Below are 7,392 nucleotides of genomic sequence, written 5' to 3'. Positions count from 1 at the left end.
AGCTATAAAAACTGTCAGCCTTCTTTTGACAATTCAGCCTCTTGTGTTCATTTCTCTTTTTAAATAAGGCCCTCAGATATCAGCAGAGTAAGTCCTCTTCTCTCTGTTTTTTCAGGCCCTGCTGCACCGTTCAGACTGTCAAAGTTCTTCCATGAAGCTTCACAGGGTCTGAGCAGTCCACCAGAGTGGAGGACTCCACCACCTGAACAAAAGAGCAACCAGCCAACACTGACTCGTTGTCAGAGTGAGAAAGGGGCCCTGCTCACCATGGATGGTGGGTGAGGAGGCAGTGGGTATTCTGGGGCTGGGGGAAGGAGTCCAAAGAATAGCTGAAATATTTAGTCTTAAAAATATTTCAGGGTCTTGGCCAGTTATTCTGCTCCATTTAACTAGAATAACTCCATTATGCAACTTTTTTCAAGCATGTTCCATTATGTCAGGACTACTTATAATTTAACCAGCCTGAGATCCTGCCTAGGTCACGTAATTCATTGCATCACTGATGCAGGACAGCTCTGAAAATTGTGCCTACACAAAGGTGCTTAACCTGGGTACCCCATGAAATTTTCCTGTGTGCTGCGCTGGCGTAGATTTTGTTTAGTTTTCCCTGGAATGCGCTTGTCATTAAGAACTGCAAGGATTTGGTCAGTATCCTACTAGTATTGACAAGTCTGAAATATCCGAGAACTGGAAGAATAGCCATTAGTTTTCTTGGGTTTTGTCCCATTGTAATGGCTGAACTTTTCTATAAACATCTCTTTATAATAGCTCCTTTGTAGTCATTTTCTCATACTTGAAGAGGGAATCAAAACTAAGCCTCACTGCACTGATTTATTTTATTTAAACATGCTTTTTGTTAAACACACAAGCAATTTAGAACAGGGAATTTTTCTCAGCAAATGCAGGGTCAGCCCTGAGCACGAAGGAACTCTGACCTCAGACATGAGGCCTGGAAGAAGCCTTATTGTGATATAGATAACAACTGCTTCTACTGTAAAGAGATGTAATAAAAAGTACAGAAAAACAGATACCTGATATCAAACAGGATAGGCAGTAACAACTCGCATCATTCTAGTACCTTGTTCGACTTAAATGAGCATCCTTTGCTTTAAAACTGAAGTATGTTTCAGTAGAAGTTTGAAAATAAAAATTTCTAAACACTTTCAATAATTTTGTTAATCTATTAATTGAGCCCTGAATATAATCCCAAGAGGAAGAGTACTTTGATTATTTAATAGACTGCTATTCTATTCTAACTCCAAACAGAACAGACATTTATTCAGAAATAAATAGTAGAAGATATTCTCAGTCTTGTATTGTTCCCATAGCCATAATAACTTAGCCTGTTTCAGAGTGCATTAGGATGTGTCTAGCATTGCTTATGAGCTAATAATTTGTTAGTAAGAATTCAAACCATGTCATTCATTATCCAGAGGTGTTCTAACAACAATAAACTTTTCAATTTTTAAAGCAAACCAAGTCAGCAGTGCTATCAAAATTTGAAGGAACATATCTATCTACTGCTGTTGAGTGAAACAGTCATGTGGAAGGAAACTAGCCAAGGGAATTAAGACACCTCTGCCTTTAGAATTTGCTAGGAGAGTGGTGAGACACAGTAATTACTGTGGCAATACTATATTGTGTGAGAGAGAGGAAAATGAGGGAAGTGTTAGAGGTGGTGTTTGTTTTTTGATCCTGTCATAAAAATAATTGACTTTAATTATCATAATAAATGTTCTAGCTGCTTCAGATAATTATATGCAGAGCCTTCCATATAGTCTAAATTTATGAGGGTGTTTGGGTCAGTACATCAGCACAGCTTACAGCTACACATGAAAAGTGGATTCTACTGAAGGTATCCACTTAGAGATGTTGCTTCCTGAAAATATGCTCCCCTTTTAAGTAAAACATATCTTGAACTTATTTCTATTGCACCACAGGAAACATCTTTTTTTCCTATATATATCCTATATAAGAGTATGTACTTGACTAGGCTCAGAGTACTCAACGGACAAGAACTTAGTTTACTGTAATACTTTGTTATTCAAAAGGCCACTGTGAATCACACCAGAGCTGTTCTTTGGCCTGATTTATTTTCAGCTAGCCAGCTGAAAAGGATGCAAACAGGCACCATCAGGATATGTCATATCTGAGATGTGAAAACCAGGACTTCATAACTTCTGCTTCAACATCCATTTTGCTAGCTAGCGTGTGTGAAAGCTGAAGAGCTTTCAGAGTTCATTTAGAGCTACATATGGTCTCTTTGCACAAGAAGTATTACTAAATCTGTGCCAAAAGTGCTCTGCACCCCCAGCTCCCACTGATTTCTATTTCCCATATTACATTCTTTCTTAAACAGTAGGAAGAAAGATGACTTTGTGAACACCAAATGGGGGTCCACATTTTCTCACCCCATGGCATGGGAAAACCTGAGGTAACAGAGCAGCCCCACTCTCTGTGCCTCTCCTGCTTCTCTCCCAGGACTTTAGGGACTCCTCACACACCTCAGTGTGTCACAAGTCCCTTCTAGCTCTGATTCCCTTCAGAGCTGGCCTGATTGGACTTAATCACAGCTGGTTCTTAAGCTGTTTCATAGGCTGAGCCCAGAAGCTTACCCTCCCATGTATAACTGCTGCCCCATTTCCTAGGACTTAAGTCAGCTCTGATCTGTTTGGCAAATGTCTTTTCTCCCCACCTATTGAATGTTACCAAGTTGCCAGTCACTGCTCTGTCCCCCTACCACATGATTCTGAAAAGCAAAAGCACACTTGACCCTCTAGGCAATATTTGTGTCCCATGTGCACACTCAGTAACAGAACATACATCCATCACAAAATGTCTGCAAAAAGGGAAGTGCTCAGGTATTACAGGTTTCCCTTTTTCCGCTTTTCTTAGTCTAATCTCTACTAGGCAACTGTACTTTTCTTAGGATGATGTCACCTTGAATTTTTGGGTTTCACTTCATGATGTGGGTTTAACATCTATTTCAATGTAAAGGGGATGCAAACTTGTGCAAAGCTGTTTTCTTCTTCCGTGGAGCATAGAACTCAGCATTTTTGTCTGGGAAGGTCTGAGCTGGAAGAACTTCAGAAGCAGTCTAGTGCTAACCTCTGTATGTATTTATTTTTGCATTTAACCCAATACTTTTTTTTCCATTGTACTATCCACCTACCAGCAAGATGCTAGCTTCTCTAGTATTTCCCTCATCTCACCAGGATACAGTCAGGTTGTCCTGGACAGTTTGATTTCCTGATGGGATCTTTCTTCTCATGCTCTCATGTGCAGTTACATTCTCTGAAGGACTGGCTTTAATCCATCTAGATTAATCATTCCTTAAATAGGCTTTTTTTTTTTCCTAGAGGAAAAAAAGAGGTGTGAATTTCAACCACTTACTTTTGTTCTGTTATCATAAAAAGCACTCTCTCCTGTGGAGCTTGTAGTATAACAAATATTTTAAAAGGCAGCTGAAGACAGAGCAGAAGACCCAGCATAAAAAAGCTTTTCAAAACCTAACATCTGAAACCTTCTTTCATTTCAGTAACATTTACTAGGATGAATTTCATAGAACCATTAAAGCTGGAGTAATAGTGTAAGGAGTGAAAAAGCCTTTTTTTTAAAAACGCATATGCTCTTCATTTATGTATAATAAACTCTAGTAACAACAGTTTCCTTTCCATCCAGTCCTCCACACGTTAGTCAAAGAAGAGAATGCAAGTGGATATTTGATTTAAATTCTTTGTGCCATGAAAGATAAAGAAATTGGATGATATCTCCTTGTTAAGCTGTTCTGTGATACAAGCAGTGTCACATGTTGTAGTAACAACAGTTGATCTGTTCCAAGAAAAACAAACTAGCAAAGAACAAGTACAAGATTTATATATTACTTAAAACAGTACACAGGAGCTTGTGGCTCTCAGAATGTTAGATTACCATAGAATCAGAAATGTATGGCTAGATTTATTGAACAACTGAATGATTTCATGAAATCATTGTGCTTTTTCAATAGCTTAGATAAAATTTAAGGATCTCACATCAACATAAGTGGTCAGGAAATAGCCCTTTCCTACTACTGGGGATAAAAAATCAGTAGCAAATTGTCTGCTACCTTGACATATTCTACATAATGGGGTAGGATGATCCAATTGGGCTAGGTCAAACGGATCAAACTAGTCAATTTAATATTAATTTACTTGAAAGAGGTCAAAAAACAGTATAAACCATTGAAAATAAAATCAAATGTGTGTTGACAATATACATATTCTCCACAGATCCAAGCAATAGCACATGATTTAAAATAACATATTGAATTAATCTCTGAATCCAGGTTGTAGAAAATGTACTTTCATGAAATATTGTCCATCAGCTTTTTTTTGTTTTCAGAACTGTGTATTCAATAAAATGCCATTTCAAGTCAAGCAAATTATTGATTAATTTGTGCAGAATTTAGAATATCGTTTCAGGCCATGTTAATATATTTATCAGTCATATTTTCATTGTTTTTGCAAAAATATAAATTACTATGAATTTGATCTTCATTTAGAAATCACCCTATGTTTTTGAAAGCATCGCTCTTCCCTATTAAAATGAATCTTCCACTTGACATGAAACATGCCTTTGTTTTCGAGCAGTTCCAAGAAACACAAAACTTAGTTTAGTTTAGTTTAGTTTAGTTTTGGATTGACTGAAAATGATTTGGTTCAGCTACGTGGAAAAGAGAGTAAACAGTGTCAGTTGTTCAGAAAACTCTATCGTCATGGATCAAATTTTAATGCTTTGTATTTGTGAGCAGTTCATGTGACATTATTATTACTGGGAGTGACAGGAGGTGGAGATAAGTTTTCTAAGCCTGAATTTAGAGTCCCTCTTTAGATATTCCAGCCCTCTGGCTTAAACCCCAGGTTCTTCCAACCAGAGGAACTTGAATTTTGGAGATATTCATGTCACAAAATGCAGCTGCTTGGTAATTGTTCTGGAGAATACAGACTCCATTGAATATGGATCTGGGAAAAAGCACTCCACAGATAATGAGCTAGGGAGCTACTCCTGCTCAACATATGAGCAGATAGTTGTTGAAAGATAAGCAGCATATCCTATCATCCCTTCATCCACATACTCCCTGGCGTCCTTCCATTTTAACTGACTTGTAATGCTTCCCACAGCAGAGTATAAAGTTATAAACACATGTCACTTTTTGCTAAAATTGTGCAGTAGTCTGTGACATGACCAAATCAGAGCTGACAGGAAGCAGCAGGTTTTCTTCTGAAAGGTGGGTCAGAAAGGAAAGGATGCTAAAGCTGCAGATATGATCTGCATTCATTAGGCAGCTGCAGAAAGGAGTCAAGATGGAAATTCACTCTTCAAAGTGCAGGGGAGATCTTTCATTCCCCCTTGTATAGGATCCACTGAGGAGGTATTGTTCTACACAAGCATCTGGTAAACTTGGGTTGTGAGGATTAGATCCCTTTGGAGAGTGAATGTATGTCAGCCATTGTGTATCTGCTTGAGACAGAGTGGGAACAAGCTTGATCGTACATCAAAACAGATTCCCATCCCTGGTTCAGTACCAACTGGGAAAAGCAGCACACAACCCTTCCAGGCTCACAGATCTTTTCCTCATTTCTCACCTTACAGGAGACCAGAAACATCCCTCTTCTTCAGAAAAACCCATCTCCATTATTAATAGCAATTTTCAGTTTGTGACTTGAGTGAAAGAATCATCCTTCAAGGGGCTCAGGCTTTTAGAAGTAGAAATCTTCATATCCAGTCAATAGTCTGAATTGCATTACTACCTGAAAACGCACAAAAGCAGAAAAATCTTAACAGAGCTAGAAGGTCACAAGAAACTATGAGAAGAGCTGGATTTCACAGCCTTTTTAAAGTCTAACAAATCTTTGTCTCTGCCTCTCCTCCCCCCAATCAGATTTCTGCATAACAAGTTTTAGAGCAGTCTCATTATCTCATGTGGCAGTCTATAGGATGCCATCTCCCCTGACACCTACCTGACAATTTGAATGGATCTGAACTAGTTAAAGTTTATCTCTTAGCAGGGTGATACCTTTATAATGATGTCATGTGATCAGTGGCCTCAGCAAATGTAAGAAAACCAGGAATTTTCTTGGCACCTCACTAGCTGTATTTTCAGGATGACATTCTCTCTTCCATTAGGATTGATGGGGTGATTAGCATAACTAAGTCAGTTGGCCCTGGAGCTTTCCTTTGCAAAGCAGCAATTACTGATGGTTTTTTCATCCTCGCCTATGTCTTCTCAGACATCTCAGATACATCTCAGAGACATCTATTTTGCATCATACAGAAAGGTGAATTTTTATCCCAGAGCAATTTGGCTTTATATGAAGTTTTTCAAAGCTTTATCTCAGGACACTATTATAGCATCACAGTGACCAGAGCTGGAAAAGAACAAATGCATAATCTGGTCCCAAGGCACAGATAGGGACAATGCAGAATTGTTTTAGACAGCAGACTTGCTCACAGTTTTTACCCAGATTGGTTTTAATTGACCCTTTATTTAAAAAATCATCCACAGTCCTCTTGGACACTGAAAACTGAGCTTGCACCTTCTTTCACACTTTCTTACCCCTATACTTCTGTTGTTTCTTAACAAAGACAAGAGAAGAAATATAACCTTGGTTTCAATATGGCTTGCTAATTCTTACTGAAATAAGGACAGCAGTTGTACTGTTTCCCTCTGAAATGAGCATGCTTTTTGCTGAGGCATTCTCTTGGGTAGATCCTCGTACTGTTGAATACATATAGGATCCTTGCTTTGGTCCCTACTTCAAAATCCTTGTGCAGATTCCCCTTGGAGACATGATATCTCAGATCTTACAGAAAGATCACGACCTTCTTAAGACTTACAAGTGGTCCATAGGGGAGTAGGAAATGGACCTGTATTTCCAATAATCACAAAGGCATGTTTGACTCTGGGACCACATTTTGCCTCTGAGATGAAAACTAATGGAAAAGTGAAGTTGGTGTCTGAAGGTCTAGATAGGTCAGCAAAATTTTCATCCCTTTCAGTAAAGGAGAGTCAAAGAAATTTATTCAACCTTCCTCCTACCTTCCTGTGTACTCCTGATAGGATAAAATGGTAATCTCATTGAAGCTATTGGAGAAGTGAAGAGTAACATGTAATTAGGTGTTATTTAACACCAATTCCCTTTAAGTCCATCCCATTTATAATACATATTCTTATGAGCATGTCAGAGATTGAATTAGTATTTGTTACTAATGTTTCCATGCCATGATTCTTTAATCTTATTATGGAAGTAACACTCACTTATTAAAACCTTGCTCGGTCATTTATCAGCTCTTTATGAACAATTTATAAATGGAACTGCAAACTGACCTGCTGCCATGTCTGATAATGTTGCT

This window comes from Apteryx mantelli, chromosome 7 (assembly GCF_036417845.1).
Source record: "Apteryx mantelli isolate bAptMan1 chromosome 7, bAptMan1.hap1, whole genome shotgun sequence".
Lineage (NCBI taxonomy): Eukaryota > Metazoa > Chordata > Aves > Apterygiformes > Apterygidae > Apteryx > Apteryx mantelli.
This window is presented reverse-complemented; position numbering follows the sequence as displayed.